We start from the raw sequence: 14,855 nt of genomic DNA, 5'->3' as shown, positions 1-14,855 counted from the left end.
GCCGTATTCTGGTATTCACTACGTCACAGGGCCGTATTCTGCTGCTCCTGCCTCTCCTTAGGATCAAGGATGTGACCATTTCGGGATCTCTTTCACCTCCATCACCTTTCACCTCCCAAGTTGCAACTAGTCCCTCCTGGTCCGTCAGGGGGATCCTGACTGGTTTGGATGCCAAGCTTCAGTTGCCCTTCCACCCACTGTCCTGATGCTCCTGCCTTGGAGCGGCCCCCCTGGGAAACTCCTCCTTTCCGGACAGGTTGTGGGAGGGACAAGAGGGGGTGCTGATGTCAGGGTGTCCCTCCCCTTCCACGCCTGTATCCCATCTCCACACAGAGAGAGGGGGATGGAGGGATCTTGGCAATTCAAATCTCTACCATTCTCTCACATTGTGGGTCTCTCTGAAAGTCTCACAAACACACACTGCCCTCCCCTTGAATCTCCCACTCACCAACACACACGTGGGGGACTGTGATTACTCCTGGTACTGCTCACAACATGGGCTAGTTTGGGTTCATGACTGGTCTGGGCATTGTCTCAGTTTCATTTCCTCTCTTATGCCTGAATTGAATTTTGAGGAGTGAGTTCTAAAATGGAGAAGTAGTACAAGGGCCCTACCATCAATCAAACATTAGTCCCGCCCCCTGTCACCAGAAGTCCCGCCCTTGGGGGTAACACATCCGGGGTCAAGAGGGACAGGTGACCGGAAGTAAAGGGTGTCATGTGACCCTCTAAGGACTCGCCCCGCCTCCCTCTACGGACTCGCCCCGCCTCCCTCTACCAATCAGGAAGGGTTTTTTTCCCTGTGGGACCACCCTGCAAGCTGCTTTGACCAATCGGGGGGGCAGTTCCAGGACCCATTGACCAGACCAGAAGTGGGTCGTGTGACCCCTCTAAGAGCTTCCCATGACACCCTCTGCCAATCAGAGCATAGCACTTCCCCATAAGTTCTAGCGCCACACAAGAGGAGGCCATCTTGTTCCAAGAGCGCATGTTTCAGAGAGCATGCAAACGCTGAGCGGAAACATGGCTTCTTTCACCAACTTTGTTTTGGTGCCGAGAAGAAAGCGCTACATCAGCGACAGTTCCGAGGAGGAAGGAGAAGTTGAAGGGAGCCTTTTGGCCCAGCCACTGATGGATACACCGGAATCTGACGCCGAAACCCAACCGCTCACGAGGCAGCCCGACGAGCTAGATGGCCTGCAGGAGAAAGGTGACCACGGCTCCCAGAAGTTGGAGAAGATGCATGGAAAAGAAGCCAAACAGGTAAATGAAACATCGAAGTTGGGGCATCATGGGGTTAGGAAACCGCGATTTAGTAAACTTTAAAAAAAAAAAAAATGACCAGAGCGTCTTACATTATTTCTTTCTGGCAATTTCTCAACAGCTCGACGATGCCTTTCTAGCTGACCCTCAGACCCAGGACAGCATTGCATCGGACAAGGAAGACGAATCAGGCCCACCTGGTTTTTGCTCAACACCGATACAAAGCATTGAAGAGAACGCCAGGGACGACGGCCATGAAGAATTCAGGGGGTGGCTTGGCATTGACCTAGTTGAGCCAGTGCCACATCCTAAGCGTAAAAAAGTTATGTGCTCTATTGTACGCGTTGCTGTTTATACCATCCTTAGCCACTGTCTTAGGGTATGTCTACACTACCACCCTAGTTTGAACTAGGGTGGTAATATAGGCAACCGGACTTGCAAATGAAGCCCGAGATTTGAATTTCCTGGGCTTAATTTGCATAAAGCCGGGCGCTGCCATTTTAAAATGTCCGTTAGTGCGGACTCCGTGCCGCGCGGCTACACGCGGCACGGACTAGGTAGTTCGGACTAGGCTTCCTATTCGGAACTACCTGTACTCCTCCTTTCACGAGGTTGGAATTTAAAACTCTACGAGCACCCCCACCCCTGTTTTTTACAACTGTCACAAGGAGGCGCAATGTTCCATTGAGGTGCAACTCTATTTCTCTGGAACAGCTTTGCGGTCTGGTTTAAAAAATCCTCAGCAGACAGTTCATCCCTAGTTCTTCTGACTGAAAACAAAGGGTTAGTTAAATTACGGCTCTCTAAACGTAACTGAACATAATCAGGGCCTACCCGACCATTAACGTCATCTAGAACTAACTGTATTCCCCTACGCATGGCTTCAATAACCTGTTTAACTGAATTTATTTGCTCAAGATTGACAAAATGAAATGCCTCACAATACACTTACCCCACAAATCTAGGTACTTCACGTTGCCAACTTCTCGCTCTCTCCATATACAACTCTGGATTTTCACAGGCACTTGAGGGTTCCTCTACGGGCCCATCAGGGGCATCTTCTGCCTCAGACGCTATTTCAGAGTCAGAGCCGTCTCTGTGAAATTCATCAGGACTAGCCAGGGACCCGTCTACAGACTCACCACCCCTCAGGTCAGATAAGCCATTTTGTGAGCCTCCAGCAGGGGGCATCTCTTTTTGGTATTTTTTTCCTCATCACCTCTTTAGCCTTTTTTAAAAAATTTGCAGTGATCTTGGCCTGGCACTTATTGGAGGCCACCTATTTATCCGCCAAATGCTGTCCCCCCTCTTTCTTTTAGGCCCCCTGAGGATACAGAATTCCTCAGTTTTCTGAATGAAGCATCAAACTCTTCCCCCATACTAGAATATGGGGGAGCTGTGATGAGCTTATGGTTTTGGGAGAATGGTTTGTCAGTCCTTGGTTTTTTATTCACAACCCCTAGAGCGCGTGCTCCGGGTTTGTGAATGTGTGTGGTTTTGCGCACGTTCAGAACCCCTAGAGCGCGTGCTCCGGGTTTGTGAATGTGGGCGTTTTTGCTCACAGTTTCCTCAGGGCTTGGTGTGGCAGTGGCCGCTGAGGAACTGGAGTTGTGTTTGTGTGGCTGCAACACCTCGGCATTGCAGGAGTTTTCAGTCCTTGGTGTTTTATTCACAACCCCTAGAGCGCGTGCTCCGGGTTTGTGAATGTGTGTGGTTTTGCGCACGTTCAGAACCCCTAGAGCGCGTGCTCCGGGTTTGTGAATGTGGGCGTTTTCGCTCACAGTTTCCTCAGGGCATGGTGTGGTGGTGACCGCTGAGGAACTGGAGTTGTGGTTGCATGGTTGTTTCTTACCAGAGTCTTTTGTTTTGTCCTTGGGTTTGACGTATGTGAGGTTCCGACCGCCCGGATGCTTCATCTGCATTCTTGTGCTGTTTTGCGTTGTTAAGGGTCTCAAAGCAGATTCCTGGTTCTTTGGCGGTTCTGGAGAAGGTGTCCTTGTAGCTCTGACTACAGCATTGCTCACAGTTCTCAGGGCTTGGTGTGGCAGTGGCCGCTGAGGAACTGGAGTTGTGTTTGTGTGGCTGCAACACCTCGGCATTGCAGGAGTTTTCAGTCCTTGGTGTTTTATTCACAACCCCTAGAGCGCGTGCTCCGGGTTTGTGAATGTGTGTGGTTTTGCGCACGTTCAGAACCCCTAGAGCGCCTGCTCCGGGTTTGTGAATGTGGGCATTTTCGCTCACAGTTCTCAGGGCTTGGTGTGGCAGTGGCCGCTGAGGAACTGGAGTTGTGTTTGTGTGGCTGCAATGCCTCGGCATTACAGGAGTTTTCAGTGCTTGGTTTTTTATTCACAACCCCTAGAGCGCATGCTCCGGCTTTGTGAATGTGGGAGTTTTTGCTCACAGTTTCCTCAGGGTTTGGTGTGGCGAAGACCGCTGAGGAACTGGAGTTGTGTGTGTGTGGCTGCAATGCCTCGGCATTACAGGAGTTTTCAGTCCTTGGTTTTTTATTCACAACCCCTAGAGCGCGTGCTCCGGGTTTGTGAATGTGTGTGGTTTTGCGCACGTTCAGAACCCCTAGAGCGCGTGCTCCGGGTTTGTGAATGTGGGCGTTTTCGCTCACAGTTTCCTCAGGGCATGGTGTGGCAGTGACCGCTGAGGAACTGGAGTTGTGGTTGCATGGTTGTTCCTTACCAGAGTCTTTTGTTTTGTCCTTGGGTTTGACGTATATGAGGTTCCGACCGCCCGGATGCTTCATCTGCATTCTTGTGCTGTTTTGCGTTGTTAAGGGTCTCAAAGCAGATTCCTGGTTCTTTGGCGGTTCTGGAGAAGGTGTCCTTGTAGCTCTGTCTACAGCATTGTCAGAAAAGTTGTCCATGCCTGTGAGGTGGGGGAAAAACATTTTTTTTTGTAAAAACACAACAACAACACATCTAAACTTTACCATCTCTCTCACCCACACCTGTGTATTTACTTAAAACCTCAGAACAACCAAACCGACAAGCAAAACATATTTACTGGGCTTCATCGATCCATCGGTCACTGATGCCGGTGAATTTTCCTTTTCAGCTGTCTCTCTCCTTTTTCTCTTGAGCTCGTTTTCCCTCTGGTCTAAGGACCTCTCACGTTTTGACTTTACTGTGGAGCAAACAACATTATTATAAAACACATGAAACCCTCTTGTAAACTTTAAAATCATTAGCGTGTTTTTCTATTTAAAAAGTTATAGCTTCAAAAACAAAATAATCCACTTCAGGCTGTACAACAAACACCAGTTTTGAGTTTATTTCTCCCACTTAAAAAAACAAAAATAAAAACCCACAATTTTTTTTAAATACATCTCATTTTGCAGGATAAAAGCCAAAACTGCTTTTAAAACCCCTTGTTAGTTTCAACAAACCAAGTACTGTAAAAAACCCTACACCTATGCCTTGCACAGCCCCTTCCCCCCCCCTCCACACACATATACTAAACAGCAGCTTTATAACACACACCAAACCAAGTTTGCAGCCATATACTTTTCAAAACCCACATGCATTTAACACATCACATTTTGTACAGAAAAAGCAACCCACCAAACACTCTATACCAGCAGTTTGCCAATGTCAGGGACTTTAACCCGGACGGCCTCCGTTCGTTGTCTGACCGCAAAGAGACAGGCAACACCAGCAAGATCTAATCACAAGCTCTTTATTGAATAGTGCACACTACAATAGAGAGCGGCCCGTCTCCTAAGTGAACCAGCTCTGATTTCAGTAACAAGTAAGATTATATAGACAGTTCCATCGCGTCATAAAACATTTGCCCAAGCATCTCAGCCTCCCCTTAATTAGTTAGAAGCTTCTAGTGTTAATGAGTATACTTCATGACCTTAAGCAATTCATAATACATCAACAGCTTTCTTATCAGCCCAGAAGGCAAGTACCAAACAACAAAGAGACAGGGAGTTAAAACAACAGACGGCAGAAACAGTTCGTTAAGATCAGGGTGAGAACAGAAACAGGGAGTTACCTTTTCAGTTCTCAAACTAGCTGTTCCCATCACAGGCACAGCCTTTCACTTACTTTACTTCTGCAACTCAAGCAAGTATGTAGTGAACGCCCCCTTGCTTGAACTATGTCTCTAGTTCTGCTCAGGGACTACTTAGAAACTTTTGTTAACCTCTTTCCTTGATCTGTCTTAACATAACTGCACTGGGCCCAATTCTCTAGGGCCTAACACCAACATCTATTTTAAAAACACACCTGTGTCTGTGTCAAACTCCATCACACACACACACCTTCAAAAACTCCCCACAACGGTTTTAAAACCATTTGCAACTCTATTTTTTAAAAGCAGCAGTATGCAACAAACTGTTTTTTAAAAACCACTTATATGTAGCATAAGCCCCTGAATCACCCACAACTTAACCCCTACTGCCAGCTTTTTTAAAATAAATTCGCCAGGTAAAAACACTCCACCTTTTTGTAACCATCCCAGATACTTTTAGCCTAACCCCATCACTTCCTCCCCCAACTCAGAATTGAACATTTATTTTGAAAATACATTTGGCACAGAAAGAACAACCCACCACCCAGCAGTTTGCCAACATATAGTTTAAAAACACCAATAAGCTCCCCCACAATTAAGTTTTGAAAAAAAAACCAACTCACAATTTAAACGTTACAATTAGTTAAAAGAAAAAAAATAACCCGCACGCTTTAAAAAAGATTATGGATAGTTACCTTCTACCACAGGGTAAAGGCATGCTGGCACAGGGCTATTCTATTTTCCCCTATGTATATTTGGGACTATGGAATAAAGAACAAGCAAAAAAATGTGAGTTAAGATTACCCCCAAATGCTTCAAACCCCATTTTAAAAACACACCTAGGTCTTGCACAGACCTCATCTCTCTCTCTCACAAATCACACACACACAAACCCTGCATAACTTTAAAAGCCAATTGCAAAAAAGTTACTTTTCACTATGGGATAAAGTGGTGCAGGCACATGCTTGTTCTGTTCCCCCCCATGTGTGCTTGGGCCTTAAGGTTAAAGAATAAGCACAAATGTTAGTTAGTATTACCCAGGTTTTTTTTCAACAGTATTAAGCACAACTACAGTTAAAAATGGTTTTTACCTTGGCCTGGTGGGGAACTGCAGATTAAAATTACTGGTTCCATGTTAAACAGATCACACTGCAATTAAGATAGCCACCATTATTTTACTAAGAGAGCATGGCCAAAGAGTGGCATTATAGAATATATATTTTCAAAGTTAAAAACAGGGAACATACCTTCTCCTGTTGCAGTCCAGCAGCCATTCAAGAAAGTTTCTGTTGAAAAGGACAGTCTCCAAACTACCTAGGTTTTTGATACCTTCCTAACCCATTGTTTCAAACAACTTCAAAGTAGTAACTAGCAGGTGAATTTGATCACTGCAACTCTGAAATAATAGATCCTTAAAGACATAGGCAACCCTCCCTAACATTGCCCTTTGCGATCTGAGGGTGGAAGAATTAAGCTGTCTCCACAACTGAGTTGCTTTTGGCTACATTTTTTTCCTTTTAGTTAAAATATATTTTTTGTAGGGCTTTCTTACAGTATTAACAGTAAAAGCACCAATCCTTAATGTAGCTGTATCCATTTCCACGTGGACACCATTTGCAGATATCAATACATGTCTTGGGGTTTGTTTTTTCTAAACATGCTTCTTTCATGCTGAAGGCTTGGGGTTTAAATGAAATGCTTTTAAATGTTTGATTGTCTTTAGAGCAAATGCTTGTTCTAAAGTATGGGTAAAAGTTGGAAACATTTCAGTTTGGGGTTAGACCCTTAATTTTTTGTAACTTTTAATGGCTAGAAAAAGTAGCCCCTAACATTTAACCAGCTCTTGGGTAGTATTTAAACTGTATTTAAACAAACCCCAAGACATGTATTGATATCTGCAAATGGTGTCCACGTGGAAATGGGTACAGCTACATTAAGGATTGGTGCTTTTACTGTTAATACTGTAAGAAAGCCCTACAAAAAATATATTTTAACTAAAAGGAAAAAAATGTAGCCAAAAGCAACTCAGTTGTGGAGACAGCTTAATTCTTCCACTCTCAGATCACAAAGGGCAATGTTAGGGAGGGGTGCCTAAAGTCTTTAAGGATCTATTATTTCAGAGTTGCAGTGATCAAATTCACCTGCTAGTTACTACTTTGAAGTTGTTTGAAACAATGGGTTAGGAAGGTATCAAAAACCTAGGTAGTTTGGAGACTGTCCTTTTCAACAGAAACTTTCTTGAATGGCTGCTGGACTGCAACAGGAGAAGGTGTGTTCCTTGTTTTTAACTTTGAAAATATATATTCTATAATGCCACTCTTTGGCCATGCTCTCTTAGTAAAATAATGGTGGCTATCTTAATTGCAGTGTGATCTGTTTAACATGGAACCAGTAATTTTAATCTGCAGTTCCCCACCAGGCCAAGGTAAAAACCATTTTTAACTGTAGTTGTGCTTAATACAGTTTAAAAAAAAAAAACCTGGGTAATACTAACTAATATTTGTGCTTATTCTTTAACCTTAAGGCCCAAGCACACATTGGGGGGGGATTGACAGAACAAGCATGTGCCCATAGTGAAAGGTAACTTTTTTGCAGTTGGCTTTTAAAGTTATGTGGGGTTTGTGTGTGTGTATGTGTGATTTGTGAGAGAGAGAGATGAGGTCTGTGCAAGACCTAGGTGTGTTTTTAAAATGGGGTTTGAAGCATTTGGGGGTAATCCTAACTCACATTTTTTTGCTTGTTCTTTATTCCATAGTCCCAAATATACATAGGGGAAAATAGAATAGCCCTGTGCCAGCATGCCTTTACCCTGTGGTAGAAGGTAACTACCCATAATCTTTTTTAAAGCGTGCGGGTTATTTTTTTCTTTTAACTAATTGTAATGTTTAAATTGTGAGTTGGGTTTTTTTTTTCAAAACTTAATTGTGGGAGAGTTATTGGTGTTTTTAAACTGTATGTTGGCAAACTGCTGGGTGGTGGGTTGTTCTTTCTGTGCCAAATGTGTTTTCAAAATAAATGTTCAATTCTGAGTTGGGGGAGGAAATGGTGGGGTTAGGCTAAAAGTATCTAGGATGGTTACAAAAAGGTGGAGTGTTTTTACCTGGCGATTTTATTTTAAAAAAGCTGGCAGTAGGGATTAAGTTGTGGGTGATTCAGGGGCTTATGCTACAGATAAGTGGTTTTTAAAAAACAGTTTGTTGCATACCACTGCTTTTAAAAAAATATAGTTGCAAATGGTTTTAAAACCGTTGTGGGGAGTTTTTGAAGGTGTGTGTGTGTGATGGAGTTTGTGATAGACACAGGTATGTTTTTAAAATAGATGTTGGCAAACTGCTGGTAAGGTGTGTTTGGTGGGTTGCTTTTTCTGTGCAAAATGTGATGTGTTCAATGCATGTGGGTTTTGAAAAGTATATGGTTGCCAACTTGATTTAGTGTGTGTTATAAAGTTGCTGTTTAGTGTATGTGTGTGGAGGGAGGGGGAAGGGGCTGTGCAAGGCATAGGTGTAGGGTTTTTTACAGTACTTGGTTTGTTGAAACTAACAAGGGGTTTTAAAAGCAGTTTTGGCTTTTATTCTGCAAAATGAGATGTATTTAAAAAAATTGTGTGGGTTTTTGTTGTTTGTTTTTTTTAAGTGGTAGAAATAAACTCAAAACTGGTGTTTGTTGTACAGCCTGAAATGGATTATTTTGTTTTTAAAGCTATAACTTTTTAAATAGAAAAACCCCTAATGATTTTAAAGTTTACAAGAGGGTTTCATGTGTTTTATAATAATGTTGTTTGTTCCACAGTACGGTCAAAACATGAGAGGTCATTCGACCAGAGGGAAAAGGAGCTCAAAAGAAAAAGGAAAGAGACAGCGGAAAAGGAAAATTCCCCAGCATCAGTGACCGATGGATCGATGAAGCCCAGTAAATATATTTTGCTTGTCGGTTTGGTGGCTCTATGAGGTTTTAAGTAAATACACAGGTGTGGGTGAGAGAGATGTTAAGTTTAGGTGTGTTGTTGTTGTGTTTTTACAAAAAAAATGTTTTTCCCCCACCTCACAGGCATGGACAACTTTTCTGACAATGCTGTAGTCAGAGCTACAAGGACACCTCCTCCAGAACCGCCAAAGAACCAGGAATCTGCTTTGAGACCCTTAACAACGCAAAACACCACAAGAATGCAGATGAAGCATCCGGGCGGTCCGAACCTCACATACGTCAAACCCAAGGACAAAACAAAAGACTGGTAAGAAACAACTATGCAACCACAACTCCAGTTCCTCAGCGGTCACTGCCACACCATGCCCTGAGGAAACTGTGAGCGAAAACGCCCACATTCACAAACCCGGAGCACGTGCTCTAGGGGTTGTGAATAAAAAACCAAGGACTGAAAACTCCTGCAATGCCAAGGTATTGCAGCCACACAAACACAACTCCAGTTCCTCAGCGGTCACCACCACACCAAGCCCTGAGAACTGTGAGCGAAAACGCCCACATTCACAAACCCGGAGCAGGCGCTCTAGGGGTTCTGAACGTGCGCAAAACCGCACACATTCACAAACCCGGAGCACTCGCTCTAGGGGTTGTGAATAAAAAACCAAGCACTGAAAACACCTGTAATGCCGAGGTATTGCAGCCACACAAACACAACTCCAGTTCCTCAGTGGCCACCACCACACCAAGCCCTGAGGAAACTGTGAGCGAAAATGCCCACATTCACAAACCCGGAGCAGGCGCTCTAGGGGTTCTGAACGTGCGCAAAACCACACACATTCACAAACCCGGAGCACGCGCTCTAGGGGTTGTGAATAAAACACCAAGGACTGAAAACTCCTGCAATGCCGAGGTGTTGCAGCCACACAAACACAACTCCAGTTCCTCAGCGGCCACTGCCACACCAAGCCCTGAGAAATCTGTGAGCGAAAACGCCCACATTCACAAACCCGGAGCACGCGCTCTAGGGGTTCTGAACGTGCGCAAAACCACACACATTCACAAACCCGGAGCACGCGCTCTAGGGGTTGTGAATAAAATACCAAGGACTGAAAACTCCTGCAATGCCGAGGTGTTGCAGCCACACAAACACAACTCCAGTTCCTCAGCGGCTACTGCCACACCAAGCCCTGAGAACTGTGAGCGAAAACGCCCACATTCACAAACCCGGAGCACGCGCTCTAGGGGTTGTGAATAAAAAACCAAGGACTGACAAACCATTCTCCCAAAACCATAAGCTCATCACAGCTCCCCCATATTCTAGTATGGGGGAAGAGTTTGATGCTTCATTCAGAAAACTGAGGAATTCTGTATCCTCAGGGGGCCTAAAAGAAAGAGGGGGTACAGCATTTGGCGGATGAACTGGTGGCCTCCAAAAAGTTCCAGGCCAAGATGACTGCAAAATTTTTAAAAAATCCTAAAGAGGTGATGAGGAAAAAATACCAAAAAGAGATGCCCCCTGCTGGAGGCTCACAAAATGGCTTCTGACCTGCGGGGTGGTGAGTCTGTAGACGGGTCCCTGGCTAGTCCTGATGAATTTCACGGAGACAGCTCTGACTCTGAAATAGCATCTGAGGCAGAAGATGCCCCTGATGGGCCCGTAGAGGAACCCTCAAGTGCCCCTGAAAATCCAGAGTTGTATGTGGAGAGAGCGAGAAGTTGGCAAGGTGAAGTACCTAGATTTGTGGGGTAAGTGTATTGTGAGGCATTCCCTTTTGTCAATCTTGAGCAAATAAATTCAGCTGAACAGGTTATTGAAGCCATGCGTAGGGGAATACAGTTAGTTCTAGATGACGTGAATGGTAGGGTAGGCCCTGATGATTATGTTCAGTTACGTTTAGAGAGCCGTAATTTAACTAACCCTTTGTTTTCGGTCAGAAGGTCTAGGAACGAGCTGACTGCTGAGGGTTTTTAGACCAGACCTCAAAGCTATTCCAGAGTAATAGAGAGTTGCACCTCAATGGAACAATGCGCCTCCTTGTGACAATTGTAAAAAACAGGGGTGGGGGTGCTCGTAGAATTTAAAACTCTATCCTTGGTATTTAAATTATTCATAAAAGAGACCATGTTTAGTAGACCTGGCTTACACCGGTACCAGTCTGTGTTTTGCGTGCGGGCTCTTGGCCGTCATGTCCGATCGTAAACCTACGGACGCCAAATTGTTAGAGGGGGTGAGAGAGCTTCACGAGAAACTGGGGTGGTCAGATCCAAAACAGGTTATGCTCAGCGGCGTAGCAAAGTTGGAACAGCATTTAGGAGTTAACATACAGGTGGTGCTGTATACGGCGAAAGGCGGCTGGGGCTTTTTTAAAATGGGGGGCCCGGTGTACCCCAAGACCATTTTATCCTGTTGCACGATGAGCATTATTATGGGGTTCTGGATGTGAAAAAGTTGTTCGGAGCGAAAAATTGAGTTTTGCCACACAGTGTACAGTCACGACCACTCTTGCAGGTATTGTTGCTGCCTCTGCTTGAGCGGAACGTGCTCAGACAGCGTGGGTGTCCTAGCTGTAGACTATTTTGTCGATCCAAAGAGTTCTTAGTCAGACACACAGACTGCGCATCGAAAAAACAAGTCGAATGCCTGTCTAAAACTTTGTGTGATGTGTGTCAGTCTTATGTGGACAAGCGACGGTGCTGTAAGCAGTGTAAGGGCTTTCTTGTTGGCAACATTGACAGTCATTTATGTTTTATGGACAGCCTTAGCCCGAATCCTCAGAAAGTATATTTTTTATGATTTCGAATGCACGCAGGAGACGGGGTTGCACACCCCCAATTACATTTTTGCTATGGCCGTAAAACCAGAAAAATCCTGGGAATTTAAGGGTAGTGAGTGTCTCTCTATGTTCGTTAAGACATTTATTGGCAAAGAGTTCCTTGACAACACATTCATAGCACACAATTCCAAAGGTTACGATGCGTACTTAGTCGTTAGACAGCTACTGAAGGAAAAGATGTGCCTAGAACTGATCACTCAGGGTAGTAAACTAATGTGTGTGAAAGTTAAGGCCATGGGCATTTGTTTTATAGACTCATTAAACTTCTTGCCCATTAGGGCGTCATGGGAAGCTCTTAGAAGGGTCACATGACCCACTTCTGGGCGGGTCATCCGATCCTGGAACTGCCCCCCGATTGGTCAAAGCGGCTCATGGGGTGGTCCCACATGGGGGTAAAAAACCCTTCCTGATTGGTAGAGGGAGGCAGGGCGAGTCCTCAGAGGGGTCACATGACACCCCTTATTTCCAGTCACCTGTCCCTCTTGACCCCAGATGTATTACCACCAAGGGCGAGACTTCCGGTGACAGGGGAGACGGGACTGCCGGGGTAGGGGGCGGAGCTAACATTTGATTGATGGTAGGGCCCTTGTACTACTTGGGGAACCTGCCAAGGTTGGGGTTGTGATCCCCATGGTAAGTGGTGCTCCTGGACGGGGCTGACATGTCCCTGAAAAAGGCAGAGAAGGGAGTGCTCCCATGCAATCCTTGTTGGAAGACACCTCTCCTGCAGCTTCCACTGGTCGATAACAGGGACCTGTGGCCAGTAGAAGCTGTGGGCTCGGTGCCTGTCAGAGTGGGGCAGAACATGGCACCATGGAGCCATCACTGTACACGCCAGCTGCTTTCAGGAGTGCGGCAGAGCTAGGACAGGCACAAGCTGCCTTAACTCTACTGCTCCACCAAACAGAAGCCGTCTCAGTGGGCTTACCAACCATCAGTACATGTATGAACTGTTCATACAAAATTAGCCTCAATTGGACATGTCCATAAAGTCCATAAAATATGTAGGTGGCCGTAAATTTCATAAAAGCACAATACAATTTCAAAAACCAGCAATTCTTCTATAGCAATTACATTTTCTCTGTGCTGCTTCAGCCTTTGTACTGCAGAGCAGCAGAAATTAGACCTTTTAGTTGTTTATTTAGGTCAATGGTTATTTAGGTGCATTAGGAGGAGCGTGGCCAGCAGATCCAGAGAAGTGATTATTCTCCTTTATTCAGCTCTGGGGAGGCCACAACTGGAGGATTGTGTCCAGTTCTGGGCCCCACACTACAGAAAGGATGTGGACGCATTGGAGAGGGGCCAGCAGAGGGAGACGAAAATGATTCCGGGGCTGGGGCACAGGACCTACGAGCAGAGGCTGAGGGATGTGGGTTTGTGTAGTCTGCAGAAGAGAAGAGTGAGGGGGGATTTGGTAGCAGCCTTCTGTGATGGCACGTTGGGGTCCCCTGTCTCCTGCACCCCGAAATGGCACGAACAGACTCCACCAGCCAGTAGAATGGAGATAGTTTATTGCTTCTCCAGGATATAGCACAGCACAGATGTAATCTGGTTACAGGAACTGGGGCTAGGAGGCCTCAGTGCCCCCCCTTGAGATGGGGGAGTCCCAGCCCCCCTCCCCAGCTCCTTCTCCCCTGCTTTCCAGACAGGAACTAACTCAATCTCCTCCAGCCCTGCCCCCCAGCCAGGGCAGCATTCACCTTCCTTAATTCCTCTCCATGGGGGTTAGCTGGTCGGACCGGTTGAGGGCTCCCTTGGCATAATGACGCATCCCTGTCCTTCTGGGCTGTGGTACCCATCCCTGTCCTTCTGGGCAGCCAGTGGGGTTACCACAGACCCATAGAAACCAGCAAGTTCCCTCCCACTACGTCACACCTTCAACTCCCTGAAGGGAGGTTCCAAAGAGGCTGGAGAGAGGCTGTTCTCCGTAGTGACAGATGGCAGAACAAGGAGCAATGGTCTCAAGTTATAGTGGCCGGGGGTGTCTAGATTGAGTATAAGGAAAAACTCTATTTTCTAGGAGGGTTGTGAAGCACTGGGATGCAGAGGCCCAGGGCAGCACAATTTTGCCGTCCCCCCCCTTTGACATGGCGCATGCGTGGGGCCTTGGGTAGCATGGGACCCAGGACAGCCGCCCCGCTTGCCCTGCCTTAAATCTGCCGCTGCTGGGATGGGTTCCCTAGAGAGGTGGTGGAACCTCCATCCCTAGAGATTTTTAAGTCCCAGCTTAACAAAGCCCTGGCTGGGTTGATTTAATTAGGATTGGTCCTGCCTTGGGCAGGGGGCTGGACTTGATGACCTGCTGAGGTCTCTTCCAGCTCTATGGTTCTATAATTCTATGACAGGCCTGACAAGTACACCATCAAGCACAGACAGGAGCACCCTCCTCTGAGTTCCAGGAAATATCTCACAACCACTCCTGAGCCAGCTAATGGGCAGCTAATGGGAGCCAGGACTCCTGGGTGCTTTCCCATGAATCAGAAATCAGAACATGAACCTGTAGGAGAGCATTTTAGCCTTTCTGGCCCCTCGATCATAGGTTTAAAGGTAGCCATTCTTCTATAAAAGGATTTCACTAGCCAATTGCAGAGACAGTCTGTAGAATCTCAAATTGACAGATTTGGTACCGTTACCCTGGGCTTGAACAAAAACATTAACTGGTTAACGCACTACAAAGCTCATTTCCCCTGCCTTTGATATTTGCATTTTCACATCAAAAGCAATGAAAGGGACACATTCAGCCTCGTTACGGCACTTCATGAACACAGGTCCTACAATTGACAGGAAACAACTTTTGCTGTACTATTTACC

At 45.8% G+C, this 14,855-nt stretch overlaps 1 long non-coding RNA gene across 1 annotated transcript; it reads right to left on the bottom strand.

The window, feature by feature from the left end:
- Positions 1-910: 910 nt before the first annotated feature.
- On the bottom strand, positions 911-3,207 carry LOC142821043 (uncharacterized). Its single transcript, XR_012898089.1, has 3 exons — positions 3,116-3,207; positions 2,216-2,359; positions 911-1,571 (listed from the first exon to the last, which is right to left on the bottom strand). It is a non-coding gene; the product is annotated as an uncharacterized LOC142821043 (long non-coding RNA).
- Between the last annotated feature and the right edge of the window lie 11,648 nt (positions 3,208-14,855).

This window comes from Pelodiscus sinensis, chromosome 30, assembly GCF_049634645.1.
Source record: "Pelodiscus sinensis isolate JC-2024 chromosome 30, ASM4963464v1, whole genome shotgun sequence".
Lineage (NCBI taxonomy): Eukaryota > Metazoa > Chordata > Testudines > Trionychidae > Pelodiscus > Pelodiscus sinensis.
This window is presented reverse-complemented; position numbering and strand designations above follow the sequence as displayed.